Raw genomic sequence first — 20,367 nt, forward strand, 5'->3', positions numbered from 1 at the left:
GCTTGTTATCTGGGTGCCTCCAACCTTTTTTTATTTGCGTGTAACTCTAGCCCTTCTTCATCTTTGTCATTGTAGCTGCTATTGTTTCTTAAGTACCATACACCATCTTGATATTAGCAGTTCCTAATTCAAGCCTTCTGCAGGGTTTGAAGGACCTATTTAATTGGAAATGAGGAGAACACGTGCACAGGGTGGAAAGCGTGTGATCTGCCAGGAAACACTGAGGCGGACCCGAGAAGGGCCTTTATTAAGGTTGACAGCCGTTTTGTGCCTCTTCACTTGGCAGCGACGACACAGCGTGTGCGGTCCCCATGCTTTTGCCCCAGCTGTCGAAGCAATCCTCGGCCACAACCATGACCTTCGACATCTGATGTTTTTATTTAAAAAACACAGGGACCAAAGTCGTGCTGTATGCAGTGCGATCGCCAGGTGGTTCCACTGACGGCGAACAATCATCCATCTAGCCCAGCTCTTTAGACAGATTCAGGAAATGACTGGAAAGAACAAAAGTAACGAGCAAACAAAGGTGTTCTGCAAACAAGTTAGAACGCTAAGAAACGAAGGCGCGCTGCGCTGGGCTAATGCTGTAGCGAGGTCTAATATGTAAATTTTCACGGCTGGCGTCGATTTCTACGAAGCGCGAGTAGTCGCTACGGAAATAAAGGCGCACTGGAGCTGGGTAAGTCTGTAGCTACAAGCACGAGATTTTGTCTCTACCGTCGATTTCCACACCGCGCAATCGTCATAATTTTTCTTGGACTTGCTGTTGAAGCTGACAGCGATCATAAAAATTAAGGCCGCTGACTGTAGTGGCAAAGGCTTGCCATTGAAAGGAACAAAGCAGTGCACTTTGTCAACCAGGCAACGAGGCCTAGCGCGAGTTTTAGAGCCGACTTGGAGAAAGCGCGAGACGGCGCGCGCTTCTAACGCTTGCCAACGCAAAGAAACAAAGGCGCGCTGTGCTGGGTTAATGCTGTAGCAAGGTCTAATGTGTAAATTTTCACGGCTGCCATCGATTTTGACAAAGCGCGAGAAGTCTCTAAGGAATTAAACAAAGCTGCACTGCACTGGGTGAATGCTGGACACTTAGGCCAGGCGCGATTTCCACAATGCGCGAGTCGGAACTTCTGGACTTACTGTTGCAGCTGATCGCGATCCTAAAGGGCAGATTGTAGTGGTAGAATTATTGTGGCCACTTTTACCCTGGACTTGCCACTGCAAAGGAACAAAGGCGCACTGGGGTCGATGCCCCGGCCTCTCGCCACGTGGTATCGGTCCGCGGCAAATAAGGACAGCATCAGCTTGCCAGAAGCATCCAGGAAACGATGCTGCAAAAAAAGCTACGTCACAAGCGCCGCAATTTGGGGAGTTCTGCACGAGAAAACTTACGAAAACGTTGTTTAACCCTTAACTCGGTGTTGAGAACGTGCACGCCCGACAAGCGCTTCATCGTGGCTGTCAGACGGCGGTTCAGATGGCGACGCCGGTGGTCCTCAAACCGCACCTTATGTGGGTCGTCGTAATGGCGTTGCAAAATTTTGAACACCGGCACGACGCTAGCCACGTGCGCCTGCAGCAGCAAAACGACGTCCTGGTATGCGCAAGGCATGTAGGTAAGCGGTACATCACTTCATGGAGCGAAATTTGAGATAAAATGCGTACCTTTATGTCGCTGGCGATTTCTCGCGGGTCAGCGCCTTTTGGGGGGTCGTTGCAATGTCGTGGAAGGAAGAACTGTACAGAAATTTCAGCTGGCTGTCGCCGACGAGCGCACCACGCAAAAAAGCCATACCTGGACAGCTCCCGAAACGCGCGTGTCGCCGCCTCTTCTCACGAAGAGAATGCCCGTGGACCACGCACGCCCGGAGGCTGGCTGGCCAGCCCTAGCGGTTCCCTAGGCCCTCTACTACAGTACCTCTACGGACTGGCCGAGAGAGGCGCGGCGACCCCACATCCGGTCGAGAACGAGGGCGAAGTGAAAAAACGTCACGCAGACACGCATCCCATGGACCAATCGGTGTTTCCAGCCTACCAACCCGCAAACGCTTCTGCGCGCTGCGTCGTCTTTATGTTGTGCATGTGCGCATCATGCCTTTTTGCGACGGCGAACTGTGGTTCCCAAGCAAGGAAGGCCCTCTCATTGTGTCGCTTCCGATGGCAGCCTGTTAGCAGTGCGCCAATAAACAGGGTGGGGCACATGCAAGGCTAGGAACGTCTGTAACTTTCGAAGCTGCATGTAGAAACAAGAGCGCTGCTGAGTGTCGTATCACAGTCTCTTCTATCAACGGTGAGCTGATTTAATCTTGCGTTTTAGCGAGGTCCTTTCGTGCTTTGCCTTCGTGAACGCTGCGGCTCTGCGTCATGTGCTATGCTGAGGTGATGGCTCAAAGTGTGTTCGTTCGAAGTCTTAAACCAGTGCATTAAGAAGCACGCTAGATTAGTCTACTAATTCAGCTAACCCATTGCCACCAAACTGTAAGCTCAGCGTTCGTGCAGGCAAGTCGGGTGGCGTACAGCTGGCCCAGAAGACGGCGATGTAGCGCTTGCACACTTGCGCTACAGCTTATCGACCGTCATTACCGAGATATCGCGGGAAACAACAACAGCAACCGCTTTCTCCTCCATGGCTCCAGGCCTCCAAGAACGCCTCCCTCACAAGTATACGTGACAATATATACCGTACAGGGGTGGAAGCAGGCTCCAACTTTTTGGAGCAGGCATGGGAGCAGCAAGTCTTATTTTGGAGCAGCTTTGGAGCAGCAAAAGTCCCATTTTGGAGCAAGTTTGGAGCAATTTTTAGGCTATTTTGGAGCACTTTGGAGCAGAATGGCGACATTTAAATGCGACTGAGAGCAATTTTGTTTGCAACTGGACCAAAAATTGCATAAATATTGATCACGGATCCCACAGGCCAGAATTCATGAAAAGGACTGCAATTGTTCTAAAGATATTTGCTACAGTTCATGAAAAAAAAATAGACATGTGGCAGCTACAACAAACAGTAGCAGCAGTACATTAGATGTTATTAATTTCAGTTCAGAAAAAGAGAAAACAACAACATAATGGCGACAGTTTTATTTGTGTCAACAAACCCAGAGCACTTCAGTGCAAAACCACCCCATATATGACAATGACAATAATTAGCTGTGACAATTAAGGTTAACTATTTCAGACTAGTTTACTACTGAATGTATAAGAGAAAGCAAGTAAAAATTGCATCAAAGGTGGTAACTGGCTTGCAGCAAATATAATGACTAGAAGCAAAGTGGACTAGAACTAGCTACTGCCATATAAAATGCAAAGACCTTGCCGATTAACATTAGAAACATGAAAAGAGCTCTGTAATCGGTTTGCACAAAAACATCACATAGCGAAGATTCAGTTGGCCTTCATAGACTGGAGAAGCAAAGTGGACTAGAACTAGCTACTGCCATATAAAAGGCAAAGACCTTGCCAATTAACATTAGGAACATGAAGAGATCTCTGTAATGGGGTTTGCACAAAAACATCACATGAAGATTCAGTTGGCCTTCACAGACTGAAGAGCTGAGTCAACCGTTTTGATTCATTCTATCACAGAAGGCAGTTTAGAGTTCACATCACACAGCAAAATATTGCCACTCTCTACCTTGTCCATGTCCCTGTCAGCCACACCTTTGCTTATAAGCTCTTGCGCACTTGCAAGTAGAGCTTTGAGAGATGACAGTCGCTGCTGGAGGCTAGACTTCTCGTCCATCAGCTTATTTCGCTCACATACTTCTGTTGGCTCCTCCTCCTCATGCTTTCGCTTCTGGGACGTTGCTGTCTTTTCTTCTTCGATTCGCTCCCGGTACACCTTGTAAGACTTTTCGACATTCCTGAGAATGTCCCTGGTCAAAGACACCTTTGTAGCATCTCCACTGTACCGCTTCATGAACGCCTTGGTTTGACGAAGGCTGGAAATGCTTGTTATGGACAAAGTACTTCGATGGTGGAGTGCTTGTTTGTTCTCACTAAATCCTCGTTCACAATCGGCATTTCCGTGAGGTAATGAAAGGGCTGCTTTGACAAGCTTAGTAATCCTTGGATACTTAGCCTGACCAGCAGGTGTCTGTAATGCAAACACACTTGACCAATGGGTGACCACATTAGGAGACAGTTCCCAGTCACTGGTTTCGCACATAAGCGAATTCCACTCATCAGTGAGGGATGACACATCGCAGGGTGGAATGACCTGAGGCAGTGCGTTAGCCACATAGCGCAGTGACGATGTGAAAGAATTCCCTTTTGTGTCTGGGTTTAAAAACCTTAAATGAAACAACAGCTTGTTGTCCAGTGGCAGCCTCGTGATCAGGTACTTTGCACAAGCTATGTAAAAGGCTCTTGCCTTGATGTAAAATGCCTTCTTCAGGATTCCACAGTTTCATTGACTGCTCCGTGTCGAGGCCAATTTCAGGTTTTGCCTTCCAATTTTCAGAGGACTCTACATCAAGTTCTTTCAGTTGTGAGCCAGTAGTACCTGCAAATGACTCTTGGCGCAGAAACCTCCCAAGGACCTGTTTCACGAGAACCAACATCTCATCATAGAAAACATGCAGGAGAGGGTCCTTGCTTTGGAAGAGCGTTTGAAATCTGTCAAATATCTGAGCAGCGTTTTGAAGGAAAATTAACTTTGCTCGCAGTGTTTTGTCACAAAACGCAGATGACAGACGACCGTGCCTCATAGATGAGCACCTTGGCTGTCCAGATTTGGAGAAGAATGCCTTGAGGGCATCAAATGACTTCAGTATCCGCTCGACACTAGGAAGCAGTGTCAGCCATCTGCTGTTAACGTGCCGCAAAAACTCTAGTTGGGGCAGTCCTAGATCACTCAGCAGCTCCTTCATGTCCGCGTGCCTTGTGGCAAACTTGAAGTAGTAGTGGACATCAGTTGCAAGAGACTCCACTTCTGCACAGAACATATCCAGCCCAGCAGCAAAAGCGTTGTGAACTTTGTGGAGGCCGCATTCACCGATGTCAACCATGTCTGGGCTCACTTCCTTCTTTAGCCTTCGCTTAAGGCTTTTCATTACGTTAGGGCCATCACTGTAAAAACATACCATGTTCTTCTTGCGAACGGCACTGAGGGCATCCTCAATGCAGGAAAACAGCTGATCAGCGGTCGCATGGCCCAAATGGAAGGACTGGAGATGCTCCACCACAACATTCTCAGTGCTGGTAGAGTAGTAGCGGACAAGCACGTCCAGCTGCTGCACCTTGGCCTCAGGGATTGGGGACTCATCAATCATGATGGTATAGAATGTGTCGGGCATGTCAAGCTCTTGGATTACTTTTGCCTTGAAATATGGCCCCAGGCCATCAGAAATAATGTACGAAAGTTTCTTGCGTCCACACTGGAAGCCTTTCGCTGTTTCTGAATCCGGAAACATGTGACGGTATGTCGCTGTTGCTGCGTCTCCATATGTGTAAGGGATGTTGTTTGCTACCACGGAGAGAGCAAAAAGATTTTCTGCTCTTGTGACCTTTTCTTGAAGTGACGTTGCAGTCACACTGTGTTGGTCCAGAGTGCTTTGAACCTTTGAACTCTTGGTAAGAACACCTTCTGCATTGCGATTTCTTTTTGCTTGTGCGATGTGCTTCTGAGAGCTCGCATGGCGGTATACCGCTGCAGTGCCATGTTGCCCGCAATGCACAGTGGTGCAGCAAAGCGTAAAAAAGGCATCGCTGTCCTTAGAAGTTGGTCGACACCAGAGTGATATTAAATCTCCATTGGAGTCCTTTTTCCTTAACACATCGGTGTTTAGCTTAGTGCACCGCTCTAGACAAAAGAAAAAAAAGCCACGAATCAAAAACTGTCTTCAAACAAAACCAGCAACAAGTGTCAGTTCGCTCACCACAGAAACAAGTATACAAATAGGTTTGATACCAAAATTTGTCCCACTCAATCCACTTAATTGCATTATTCCAGTGAGAACTATAAAGAAAAAGGACCTGCACTGTTCGCCCGATTGTCACATAACACTGCGCCGAGAATTCGAGCGACAGGACTTGCTTGGTAAACTTTAAAGCCTTTCAGTTCTGCATAACTTTTTAATAGCCACAACCAAACCACCAAAAGAGTGCAGCAGAATCTCGAATATACTGTGTCAGGACCAATGAGGGGCCTAACTTACCCTATTCACTCGCATAATTTGCGCCCTCGCGAAAATGCGCACCCGGAATTTATTACACAAGCATATATGAAAAAAATGCAACAGAGTGCACGCGGGTGCACGCAGTGGAAGATCGGAGCGAACGCTTTGCCGTGTGCGGCTGTGAAAGGTGAGAGCAGCGTGGGGTCGCCGGCCGCGCCGCTGTGAAGATGTAACCACGCAGCTGGCCAGGCCAAGCCAAAGCAATGTCATCACTGCTGCGTGCTAAATGCGAGCACGACGGGTAGTAAGCCCGGTGCCCATCCCTTAGCAGCTCCACGTGTAAGAAGTTCGTAATTCGTTTGTTAAATTAGTTCCGGTAAAGAAAATTCTATTCGCGCGCTGTTTACCCAGCCCACTCGCGCTGGCGGTTGCGTTCCAATACAAGGTGTCCGGAATCCAAAACAACCGAACCTCTGGTAGTTCGGTTTGCTGCTAGTCAGCCGGGCCTATCGCCAGGACGCCGTTTATTTCCACTGGCTCCGGACTGCTGGCTCTGCGATTGTATCGTTGCGCGCTTATTGCTTAGAGCTGCGAACGCGGCATCATACCATCCCGCGGGGATCGCGAAATCTCCGCATCTCTTTCTGGAGTTCTAAATTACTGAAAAAAGCGCACAAATGATGCGAGTGAACGTCTCGTTGTCCGCACAATAAATACAGCTTGCTAAGTGAGGTAAGTTCACAATACCGCCCACACTCAAACTATATTACCGGATAATAGTTAAAAGTACTTACTTTTACTCATGCTTGTGCAAGCCTCTCGTGACTGCCGTGCCGGCCGCCACGTGCAGGGACACCAGCGAACTGAGCTTAGAGGAAAAATTTTCCTCCCTCCATGGAACCGAGCGAACCCAACTGTCGATGCCAATGCGGTTGCGTCCGTTTCGTAGAGAGCACCCAGTGTTGCCCAGCCGACATTAACACTCGGCTAAATTTGGCTCTGTATACTTGCAGTGGGAGTAAATTGCCGTTTAGGCACAGCTTGGCGCAGGAGATCAAATTGGCACAGAATGGCGCAATTGGCGCAGCACTTCCACCCCTGGGGTTGACTGCAATCAACCGTCAGCTCGGAAGGATGTAACATACCATCCAGGAGTTTTCCACGAAAAGCCTTGAAGATGCAGCCCGTAGGCCACATCGAAGGGTCAACAAGTTGATCGTAGAATTCCGCGCTGACTGTGAGGTAGAAGGACGAGTAGGAGTCATATTTCGTTTTCAACTGCCGGCAGGAAAGGGGGGTGACGTTCACGCACTTCAGATGGTTCGTCAGATCAGCCGACGTTGTCTCAGGGCACAGCTTGGAGACGAAAATAGCCTTCGGGCACTTCTGAGGTCTGGCGACGTTCAGACTGGATGAGCTCGACGAGCCAGTGATGGCTGGGCTTCGGTGCTTCTTCTGCGCCTCAGGCGAGTTAACTATAAGCGGGGGAACAGATACAGATGTCGGGCAGGTGGCCAAATCAATGGGTGCCATCCCACAGTGAAGGGCAGCAGAGTAGCTCTTGGATGGCTGGAACATACGGGAAGGACTGCTCGCGGACAGGGGCTCGACGAAAGGCGGATCACGCTGCGATGAAGCAGGGCGCCTCGCAAGCTCCTCGCGTAAGCTGCGAACATCAGCCCGCAGAGAGGCAACGACCTCGGCCTGGAGAGCGAGCGCCCGCGAGTTGTCACCACGAAGGCGCTCATTCTCCTCCCGCAGCTGGGCGACCTCGTCGCTCAGAAACGAGATTCCCTCAAGTGCGTCGAGGAGGAGAGCCCGAAGCGAGGCAAGCGCACCGTCAGGTTCGCCCGTCGGGGAGGAAGCGAGGGAACCGGTCGGGTCGGTCGGGTGATGGGGCTGGTGGGCCGTGGAAGAAAAGAATGCAGCCGCTGACTCGCCACCGTCGCTAGGCTTAGCACCGCCGCAAGACGACAAACACAGATTGCACATGAATGGTCGCGAGCCAGACTTCAAAAGCTGCAGCTCGTCGTCACTCCAAGTGACACACTAATAATAATAATAATAATAATAATAATAATAATAATAATAATAATAATAATCAATCAATCAATCAATCTTTATTTTTTTGGTGCCCAGGAACAACCCAAAGGTCTTGGTGCTGGTACACCATTCACACGCACAAAATGTACATTTATTTCACTACAAAGGAAGACACTCAGGGGAGGTAATGCAGCAGTCAAGGCGATAGAAAAAAAAGACACATAAACTAGGCGCAACAGCAAGCATGAAACAAAAAAGCGAGAACAGCGGTAAATGAAAACAGCTAGAACAGGCAACAGACATATAAATAACTAATAAAACAATAAACAAAGAGAATGAACACAAGAACGACCGATAACAGCCAAGTACAGCATATATCAAAATACAAACAAGAATAAAGCCAATACTAATATGAACGAATAAGAGATCTCTGAAATACAAGCTAGAAATACAATCATACACAATAAGAAATGTAATTAGTGAATGCGTTACAGACAATCAGGCGTGAGTACACAGTATTAAAGAAATAATATTAATGAAAACAAGTACACGTGATGTACAATTAAGGAGAGAAAAAACAATATAATACCGGTGCAAACGCACAAGTGTAGTAAAGACAAAGTGCATGAAAGGGGAAGTTATGTATGAGAAAAAGAGTGCTCAAAGTGGAACGTCACGGACATTCAATATAAAGGAAGGGGGAGAATTTTCGAATATATCAAGGTGAGGACAAAGAGAATTAAACAACTTTTGCATTCTGTACAGAGGGGAGAGGGAGTGCAGGAGCGCAGAAACTTGAAATGGTCTGAATTCCCTTATGCTCTTTCGCGGTACACGCAAAAGGATACGCGCTAGGAGCTGAGGGCATAGAATGTGACCATGAAGAAGTTTATTATAATAATAATAATAATAATAATAATAATATCATAATAATAATAATAATAATAATAATAACAATAATAATAATAATAATAATAATTGGTCTTTGGGGAAAGGAAATGGCGCAGTATCTGTCGCATATATCGTTGGACACCTGAACCGCGCCGTAAGGGAAGGGATAAAGGAGGGAGTGAAAGAAGAAATGAAAAAGAGGTGCCGTAGTGGAGGGCTCCGGAATAATTTCGACCACCTGGGGATCTTTAACGTGCACTGACATCGCACAGCACACGGGCGCCTTAGCGTTTTTCCTCCATAAAAACGCAGCCGCCGCGGTCGGGTTGGAACCCGGGAACTCCGGATCAGTAGTCGGGCGCCCTAACCACTGAGCCACTGCGGCGGGTTTCCATAATGGCAATGTTGCTCTTTTCATCCCTCAGTTTATTCCCTTTTTTGGGCCATTCATCTCTGACAGCTTTCCTGGCGTATCTAACTAATATTCCTGGGATCTTATCGGGCTTTGCAGGTAGCCGGTGAATTGCATGGACGTCTGCGCTCGAAAACCTTGAATCACCTATCGTATCCGCCACAGCGTTTTGGTTTACCTAGCAGATTTTCAGGTTCTGTGGACTGAATTCCATGGAATTCAAGGTTCAGCTTTCTGCTCTTCCATTAATGATTATTGGCTTCATTTCGCAACGTTTCGTTTTCTTTTTTTTCAGGATCTTACTCTCCAAAATTTCCAATCTTTTTTGAGTATCGAGTATTCTTTGTGTCTTTTTCCTGGGTAGTTAGCCTTTCTAACACTTCGTCATACTTTTCTGACGTAAGCTCTACAGCTGTTTCAATGCTACCTACAGTTTCTTTAAGCGGCATCAGCTCGTCTAATTTTCTCATTTATAGTAAGAAGTAGGGCTTTAGTGTCGGCTATCTCGTCAACAGCCAGCTTTTCATCTTGATTGTCTCTTTTTTTGCATGTGGGACATGCCCATTTCTGTTTGGCTGACTTCGATTTACTTTTGTACTGCTTTACGGTCAGCCCAGCACAGGTTCCGAGATGGTACAATTGGTTGCATACAATACATGTGACAGACATTTCTTCGGGGCATAAACTTGTTATTGCATGAGGAACAAAAGTCTGTCGACATCCTGCGTTACAGGCAGTAGTTTCAAGCAAAACAAAAAAAACGATAGCAGGATACTAGGGCGGCGGTAGTGGCAGCAAGCAGCACAAATTAAAAAAAAGCAATCACAAGGAACGACACCAAGCTGCGAAGAAGCAGAGCAGCGTGCAAGAGGTAGTCTTGCGTGCTGCCGCTGCCGCCGTGTGCTGGCAGATCCGAGCAGTCCGTCTTCTTTCTTGAAAGGTGGTCGCTTGTCGCGCCGTGGATGGTTACAGGCAGTTCGCAGATCCGGGTAGTTCTGCCGCACTTGCGCAGTCGGGTTCCTTCGTCAGCTTCAGCATGCGCAACCAGCTGCGGTGGAGGTGAAACAAGCGATACTGGTGCCCAGTTCTGTCAAAAGGTTGTGGGTGCCTGGCTACTGGAGGAATCAAGTATAGGTGCTGGGAACGCGACCATGTGTTGTCTGGTAAGGTTTTCCTTGGGCTGCTGGAACGCTGTCAGCGGGTGTTGGGATTTGAAGATCTTCCTGTGCTGAACACCGCAGCCCCTCGATGGGAACTGCTGGTCCCTCCTGTAGCTGGCAGCTTGCGATCAGCTGTACCCTGCCGTGCGGCGTGCTTGACGGTCGCTGCCTTTCTTAACACACCAGTGGCAGCTCTGTCCGGGGGCAACCCTAATGATAACGCATGCTCTGTGACAAGAAAAGCTTTGATAGTATATGGATTTTTTTCTCTCGCTCTCATAGAGCTTCTTACTATTAACTAGAGGGAAAGCTGGCGCCGCTGCACCTGAGCCACCATGGACGCTGAAAGCATCATGGGGCGATGAGCTACTTGGTGCTGCTGTCACAAAATTCGGCGCATGTTCGAAACAAACCGGCGCTGCGCCTAAGCAATCGCGCCCGCGCGCGGTAAAGTAAAACAAAAAAAAAACAGCGGGGAAGAACCCCCGGGAGCACACGGTACTTCTCACTCAGCTCACACTGTTCACAAAAAAACACTAAAATTGGACTAAATGGCTTCTCCTCTAGCGCAAACCCAAAAGGAGGTTTTATTTACTCCATATAGAGTATTTTTACTCCCTTATATAAGGGAGGCATTTAGGAGTACAAGGGTGTAATTTTTTACTACCCACAGAAATGAAGCCCAAAAATGGCGTCGTGTTTGTTTATCCTCATTCAGGTTCATTCCTACTGCAGTTCCAGCGGCGGAAACTGGGAGTAGCTGCGGGGGCCGCCGGCAACCCAGCTTGGGAAACTGCGCTGCCCTAATGTGACCCCGCGTCACGCTCTGCGACATGTGCAAGCTTAGCGGTGGCGAAGGTGGCAGGGGTCATCTGCTTGTCGTCTGCTTTTACTGTACGAGCTTGTTTGGCTGGTTATGTTCGTAGATAAAAGGATATAGCATTAGAATCAATAGTTCAAATCTGTAATGGACTCATGGAGTAGTTTTCACGGCTATATGTCATGCTATTTTTGACTAAAAACCAGAGCAGAATAAGTTGAAAATGAAAACACCCCTGAAGGTAGTTTGGCATGGCAGTGTTTGCTTTCATATTCACTTCTTTGATTCTTGGAATTTCAATATGACCAAGAAAAAAAGTAGCCTCATCAACTCAATCAAGAGCTCAGCGTTGAAGGTATGTTGTATCACACTTCCACGTTATGCAGCGCACTATAATTTGCTGCAACACACCGCGAGAACCACACTGAAAAAATCTGTGAGAATTGGGCCTAATCGGCAGCTCTAACAGAGTGGCGACACCAACAGAGGAAGGTCAGGTATGGTTAGAGCACTGGAGGCTTCGCAAGAGCCGTTCAATTATGACGAAGTAGAACGTTCTTTCGGGCTAGTTGGTTCATTGCAGAAAAAAGGGTAGTACTGCGCGAATTAGACACAACAGGAGAACAGAAACAAACCTGCGCCTGTGTTGTCCTGTTTGCTCCTGTTCTCCTGTCGTGTCTAATTTGCGCAGTACTAACCTTTTTCCCGCAGTTCAATTATGTGGCTTACTGTAGCGGAAAACGGCGACAAACCGATATCTTGTATTGCGGCAGGCGCCCGTGAATGCGCAGTAGTCAGGACAGATACAGCGATGATGGTAACTAGCGGGTCGTCACTCACCGCCATTATCAGGCGACTGACCAGAAGCAGACGAGACACTAGGTGGCGGGGCGGATGGCGTGAAGTTGTTTCTTTTACTGCATTGAGGACTTGGGTAGCATTGAGATCAAGAAAATCCATTTAAAAATGTGAGTTTTAAGGAAGATACTCCTCCTTTATGCACCATTATTTAGTGCAGGGAGTAAAATACGTAATTTAACACATTTCTACTCCATGTCGATGGAGTAAATGTTTCAGCATATGTAGTATAAAGGGTGGGGCCAACCATTTATACTCCCATTTGGGTTGGTTCTTGTTTTGAGTGCGGAGCTTTCCATACCAAGCTTGATTGCTCTCAATGTTGGACTGAATCGGGCTACGTGTAGTTGCGTGGAAATCTTTTAGAGATTTGTAGCAACTTGGAAAGTGGATTATGCCTCACAGCTGACCTGGCAATCATATTTCGTATTAAAAGGCACGCCAACATTGTTGCCCAGAATGCGGTGTCGAGGTGAGTGATATATCTGTGTGTCAATGAAGTGATGCTGAAATATTGCGTTCTTTGTCAGCTATATAGCGCAATGATTTAAGACCGTACCAATACAACAGCGGCATACTTACTACGAACTTCGTCGAGAGGGCTAAGCAACAGACCACAGTTTGCCTGTGAATTTCTTAAAGGAAGAAAAACGCTGGGTGCTCAATACGGCATGCTTCCTAAATTTTGTTTTGAAGTCAGTTCCATGATCTTCAACACACGGCTATGATGCACAGGGTGGACCACACTTAACTGCGACACTGAAGTGAATGGTGCGGCATCTTTGAAACCTTCAGCGGTCGTCACTTTTGAGTAGACCATACAGTAGGACAGGACTCAGATTTCTCGAAGACTCGCCAGACGGAAAAATAGACACTCAAATGTTAGCCACCCTGATGCTTTCTCTACAGGCATATGACCGGTTTGAAATCAGATGCTGCGCTGGAACACAATCCACTCTCTTCTTCTCCCATCAGTTGTTCTCTACAAAACGTGGTAGAAAAAGTATTTAACCCTCCGGTGAACAAAACAAGACCACTCCTACAAGAGCTTCATTCACTTTTAGAGAAATTTTTAGCTTTCTTTTAAAGCAAGGGAAACAGCATGCTGTCGAGATCGGCGAACACGGAACTGGGAAGAACTCCTAGCAGACCAAGGTGAACGTGGATGAGTCATCACGAAGCAACTGTGCGGCGAGGACTGGCGTTAGAGGCGGAAGCAGCGGCCATGACGGCGGCGTCAAGTGGCCGAGTCTGCCCTCGGTTCACTGGACAGAGTGATGCGTTTGAAAAGTCAAGCTAGTGATGTTAAATGATGTCAAGCTGGTGGTGCGGGAGTACGAGGTCGTTCGTTCACCTGCTGGGAGACGGCGTGCAATTTCTTTCCCGCGGAGGAACCGAACAGAAAACTTGCCGCAGCGGTGAAACCGAGAGGACAGTGTCCGATGACCCTCCTTCTATAGAATGAGCTGCGAGAGGGCATCAGCACCGCCTCCTGCTGAGGGCCGTACCACCAGTGTCCACAACTGCCCAACTCATTGGACATCATTCACCGAACCTCTTTCCCCAGCCAACGGATGTAGGGGTTACAAAGGGTATTTAACGGGTTTTTGGTCCGTTACCGAGAACGTTGTATCTCGACTAAAAATGTAAAAATAAACCTACGGCGTAGTTTCCTTCATAACGGAGTCCGACGTCGTCCTTTGGAGCCGGGGCCTGCAGGGCTGACCGAGTCAGAAAACCAAAGGGCACTTCCGTCAACAACACTGGTGGCAGCGGTTGGCTAGAGGCACATACCCAACAGCGCGTGTATACGCCACTAAAAGGCACCTCTCTTTTATTGTTGACTGTGACCGGCACTGATCTCTTTAAAAGGTGAATTGTAAATAAAAATAACGACTAATATACTTTATTATGCCGCAGGAGCCCAGTAGAAAAAACCACGCTGCATCCGGTATTCTCTCCTGGTTGCCCGCAGACGAAACATGCAAGTGGCGCAACGAGTGTAACACTTGCTCAAGCCTTTTCTGATGCGGCAAAGCAAAAGCGCAATGTAGGAAAATTATCAGAATGTGTAAAAGGAATCGCTTAACTGAATAGAATAATAAAAAGGAACACCCTTTCTTTGGAAACAGACAAACGTTCTAACGCGGCACCTGGGCGTATCACCACCGAGCTAAGTAAGGCCGGCGGCTGTGGTTTTGGCACTGATCAGTATATGTTCTAGGTGCGGCGCCTACATCGGGCGCATCATATTATTTCTCTTCGTCTGATGAATAGTCGACGTTGCTGAAGCCATCGGGCAAAGACAGCGGACCTTTATTCACAATGTTCCTTAGACTGCGCAAGCCTCGCGGTCATTCAGGATTCCCCACAGATTCGGTCCAGAAGCGAACTCCTCTGCTATGAGCGCGAGGAACCGAAGTTTGGGGAAGAAGGGCTGCATGAGCGTTCGGAGCTCAGGCTCTCTGTCGACGGCAGCAGCTCTGCGCAGACGCTTCTCCTGTGCCGATCTGTGGCGGGCTCGAAAGACCAAAATATCGGGCACGTCAGCGACGTTCTCCATGAGTTAATTGGCCGTGCAGTCCGAACAGCATGCGAACGCTTCTGAGAACAGCACTTTGGGGCTATCTGCAAGCAGGAGATCCAATGCAGAGAGGTCCCTGTGATTTTTGCCCATAGTGAAAGCGTAGTCCAAAACCGGGCACACGTCCTCCGGCTCTATGTTGCACTTTACGTAAGCGATGCACTTTTCTGCGAGTTCCAGCACCAGGTACTTGACAGCTGCGCTTCGAGTGCACTGGGCCAGGTGGAATGCTTCCGCTTCAAGCTGACCACTGTAGAACTACCTGCACCGACAGCAATGCATTTCAAATTTCAGCATCTTCAAAATTTGTGAAGCCGCTTCAAAGTTTCAGAATAATTGTGCTGAAGTTCAGCTTTCCATTTCATTTCTGACAATGACAGACTATAATGCGAATGACGCAAAACTTAGCAATGCCCAAAACAAGCCATTCGAGCCGAAACTGTTTCTGCATAATAGCATAGTCAGCCGGTCTCGACAGCGTCTTTTAAAAGGTAAAACAGCCAAAGCAAGGTGCCTCGAAAGTTTTGATGGACATTTTTTACAGTTTGTCAGTACCAGAGTGCTGAAGATGTTCCAGAACTTTTGACCCGATGCCGTAAGCGATAATCCTGTTTGCTCGAGGTAAGAACATCACCAATGATTTTACTTTGTTTCCGAGTTATATTTTCTTCATGATTTCGGCACTTGGGGCAGCTATTCTTCAAGCATATACAAACTGCGCGGTGGCTTAGGAAAGAATATGATTGCGCTAGGCATGAGAAAAACGCAATCGCTTTAGGATGCTATACGTTTACCATCCCAACAATCGCGGCACATTTCACACCACATAGCTGTAGATAAACTGTAAAATAACTTGTGTGAACACACCGAAGAAGGCCATGAGCCCCTTCCGAGTGCAAGTCAGTGATGACTACCCTTTCTTCTTTGGGAAAATCTTCATAGAACATGGCTTTGAACACCTTGTTCTGGAGAGCCAAGATCATTCGGTGCGCCTTGAATGACCTCCGCAGGCCAGAAAAGTGGGCACAATCCACGACGATCTCTACGTCGGCTATGTACTCATTAAGTAATTTTTCAAAAGATAACATAAATTGAAGGACAGAGGTGAGGATTATTAACGACCTGGTATTACTGAATCAATGACCATACCTTTACAACCCGACACCACAAAGAAGAAAAAAACTAAATGTGAGGTCCACATTCTAGCCCTTATTGACGCTGGTAAAGCATTTGACTCCTATGGTCTGCTAAGCACAACGAGCGTTGGCAAATGCATACTTTCGCCCCCTCTTTGCTCTTGCTCGAGCTCAATCTTTAATAATAGGCATTTTGAAATACAAGAGCGCCTTTTTAGGTGTAGCATTGTGAGTGGTGTATACATCAGAATACTGCTAGGACATGGTGACCACAAGGTTGATTAACGAATATTGAATATACTGAACTTTGTAACTATTAATCCTAGGTTGTTAAATCACATAATTGAACACCAAAGCAGCACCCTTTCTTCGGAAACAAACGTTCTAACGCGGCACCTGGGCGTATCACCACCGGGCTAAGTAAGGCCGGCGGCTGTGGTTTTGGCACTGATCAGTAGATGTTCTAGGTGCGGCGCCTACATCGGGCGCGTCATATTATTCCTCTTCGTCTGATGAATAGACATTGCTGAAGCCATCGGGCAAATACAGCGGACCTTTATTCACAATGTTCCTAAGACTGCGCAAGCCTCGCGGTCGTTCAGGATTCCCCACAGGTTCGGTCCAGAAGCGAACTCCTCTGCTATGAGCGCGAGGAACCGAAGTTTGGGGAAGAAGGGCTGCATGAGTGTTCGGAGCTCAGGCTCTCTGTCGACGGCAGCAGCTCTGCGCAGACGCTTCTCCTGTGCCGATCTGTGCCGGGCTCGAAAGACCAAAATATCGGGCACGTCAGCGACGTTCTCCATGAGTTAATTGGCCGTGCAGTCCGAACAGCATGCGAACGCTTCTGAGAACAGCACTTTGGGGCTATCTGCAAGCAGGAGATCCAATGCAGAGAGGTCCCTGTGATTTTCGCCCATAGTGAAAGCGTGGTCCAAAACCGGGCACACGTCCTCCGGCTCTATGTTGCACTTCACGTAAGCGATGCACTTTTCTGCGAGTTCCAGCACCAGGTACTTGACAGCTGCGCTTCGAGTGCACTCGGCCTGGTGGAATGCTTCCGCTTCAAGCTGACCACTGTAGAACTACCTGCACCGACAGCAATGCATTTCAAATTTCTGCATCTTCAAAATTTGTGAAGCCGCTTCAAACTTTCAGAATAATTGTGCTGAAGTTTAGCTTTCCATTTCATTTCTGACAATGACCGACTATAATGCGAATGACGCAAAACTTAGCAATGCCCAAAACAAGCCATTCGAGCCGAAACTGTTTCTGCATAATAGCATAGTCAGCCGGTCTCGACAGCGTCTTTTAAAAGGTAAAACAGCCAAAGCAAGGTGCCTCGAAAGTTTTGATGGACATTATTTACAGTCTGTCAGTACCAGAGTGCTGAAGATGTTCCAGAACTTTTGACCCGATGCCGTAACCGATAATCCTGTTTGTTCGAGGTAAGAACATCACCATTGATTTTACTTTGTTTCCGCGTTATATTTTCTTCATGATTTCGGCACTTGGGGCAGCTATTCTTCAAGCATATACAAACTGCGCGGTGGCTTAGGAAAGAATATGATTGCGCTAGGCATGAGAAAAACGCAATCGCTTTAGGATGCTATACATTTACCATCCCAACAATCGCGGCACATTTCACACCACATAGCTGTTGATCAACTGTAAAATAACTTGTGTGAACGCACCGAAGAAGGCCATGAGCCCCTTCCGAGTGCAAGTCAGTGATGACTACCCTTTCTTCTTTGGGAAAGTCTTCATAGAACTTGGCTTTGAACACTTTGTTCTGGAGAGCCAAGATCATTCGGTGCGCCTTGAATGACCTCCGCATTCCAGAAAAGTGGGCACAATCCACGACGATCTCTACGTCGGCTATGTACTCACTAAGTAATTTTTCAAAAGATAACATAAATTGAAGGACAGAGGTGAGGATTATTAACGACCTGGTATTACTGAATCAATGACCATACCTTTACAACCCGACACCACAAAGAAGAAAAAAACTAAATGTGAGGTCCACATTCTAGCCCTTATTGACGCTGGTAAAGCATTTGACTCCTATGGTCTGCTAAGCACAACGAGCGTTGGCAAATGCATACTTTCGCCCCCTCTTTGCTCTTGCTAGAGCTCAATCTTTAATAATAGGCATTTTGAAATACAAGAGCGCCTTTTTAGGTGTAGCATTGTGAGTGGTGTATACATCAGAATACTGCTAGGACATGGTGACCACAAGGTTGATTAACGAATATTGAATATACTGAACTTTGTAACTATTAATCCTAGGTTGTTAAATCACATAATTGAACACCAAAGCAGCACCCTTTCTTCGGAAACAGACAAACGTTCTAACGCGGCACCTGGGCTTATCACCACCGGGCTAAGTAAGGCCGGCGGCTGTGGTTTTGGCACTGATCAGTAGATGTTCTAGGTGCGGCGCCTACATCGGGCGCGTCATATTATTCCTCTTCGTCTGATGAATAGTCGACGTTGCTGAAGCCATCGCGCAAAGACAGCGGACCTTTATTCACAATGTTCCTAAGACTGCGCAAGCCTCGCGGTCGTTCAGGATTCCCCACAGGTTCGGTCCAGAAGCGAACTCCCCTGCTATGAGCGCGAGGAACCGAAGTTTGGGGAAGAAGGGTTGCATGAGCGTTCGGAGCTCAGGCTCTCTGTCGACGGCAGCAGCTCTGCGCAGACGCTTCTCCTGTGCCGATCTGTGGCGGGCTCGAAAGACCAAAATATCGGGCACGTCAGCAACGTTCTCCATGAGTTAATTGGCCGTGCAGTCCGAACAGCATGCGAACGCTTCTGAGAACAGCACTTTGGGGCTATCTGCAAGCAGGAGATCCAATGCAGAGAGGTCCCTGTGATTTTCGCCCATAGTGAAAGCGTGGTCCAAAACCGGGCACACGTCCTCCGGCTCTATGTTGCACTTCACGTAAGCGATGCACTTTTCTGCGAGTTCCAGCACCAGGTACTTGACAGCTGCGCTTCGAGTGCACTGGGCCAGGTGGAATGCTTCCGCTTCAAGCTGACCACTGTAGAACTACCTGCAGCGACAGCAATGCGTTTCAAATTTCTGCATCTTCAAAATTTGTTAAGCCGCTTCAAACTTTCAGAATAATTGTGCTGAAGTTCAGCTTTCCATTTCATTTCTGACAATGACCGACTATAATGCGAATGACGCAAAACATAGCAATGCCCAAAACAAGCCATTCGAGCCGAAACTGTTTCTGCATAATAGCATAGTCAGCCGGTCTCGACAGCGTCTTTTAAAAGGTAAAACAGCCAAAGCAAGGTGCCTCGAAAGTTTTGATGGACATTTTTTACAGTTTGTCAGTACCAGAGTGCTGAAGATGTTCTAGAACTTTTGACCCGATGCCGTAAGCGGTAATCCTGTTTTCTCGAGGTAAGAACATCACCAATGATTTTACTTTGTTTCCGCGTTATATTTTCTTCATTATTTCGGCACTTGGGGCAGCTATTCTTCAAGCATATACAAACTGCGCGGTGGCTTAGGAAAGAATATGATTGCGCTAGGCATGTGAAAACGCAATCGCTTTAGGATGCTATACGTTTACCATCCCAACAATCGCGGCACATTTCACACCACATAGCTGTTGATCAACTGTAAAATAACTTGTGTGAACGCACCGAAGAAGGCCATGAGCCCCTTCCGAGTGCAAGTCAGTGATGACTACCCTTTCTTCTTTGGGAAAATCTTCATAGAACATGGCTTTGAACACCTTGTTCTGGAGAGCCAAGATCATTCGGTGCGCCTTGAATGACCTCCGCAGGCCAGAAAAGTGGGCACAATCCACGACGATCTCTACGTCGGCTATGTACTCACTAAGTAATTTTTCAAAAGATAACATAAATTGAAGGACAGAGGTGAGGATTATTAACGACCTGGTATTACTGAATCAATGACCATACCTTTACAACCCGACACCACAAAGAAGAAAAAAACTAAATGTGAGGTCCACATTCTAGCCCTTATTGACGCTGGTAAAGCATTTGACTCCTATGGTCTGCTAAGCACAACGAGCGTTGGCAAATGCATACTTTCGCCCCCTCTTTGCTCTTGCTCGAGCTCAATCTTTAATAATAGGCATTTTGAAATACAAGAGCGCCTTTTTAGGTGTAGCATTGTGAGTGGTGTATACATCAGAATACTGCTAGGACATGGTGACCACAAGGTTGATTAACGAATATTGAATATACTGAACTTTGTAACTATTAATCCTAGGTTGTTAAATCACATAATTGAACACCAAAGCAGCACCCTTTCTTCGGAAACAGGCAAACGTTCTAACGCGGCACCTGGGCGTATCACCACCGGGCTAA

The 20,367-nt window shown here is 47.4% G+C and overlaps 1 protein-coding gene and 1 pseudogene across 2 annotated transcripts in view; one reads left to right on the forward strand and one right to left on the reverse strand.

Moving 5' to 3' along the window:
• Positions 1–20,367, forward strand: part of LOC144104919 (uncharacterized) — a 211,524-nt gene that overhangs the window by 130,359 nt on the left and 60,798 nt on the right. The window lies entirely within an intron of this gene.
• Positions 3,521–5,454, reverse strand: LOC144104917 (uncharacterized; annotated as a pseudogene).

The sequence above is a fragment of the Amblyomma americanum genome, chromosome 9, assembly GCF_052857255.1.
Source record: "Amblyomma americanum isolate KBUSLIRL-KWMA chromosome 9, ASM5285725v1, whole genome shotgun sequence".
Classification (NCBI taxonomy): Eukaryota; Metazoa; Arthropoda; class Arachnida; order Ixodida; family Ixodidae; genus Amblyomma; species Amblyomma americanum.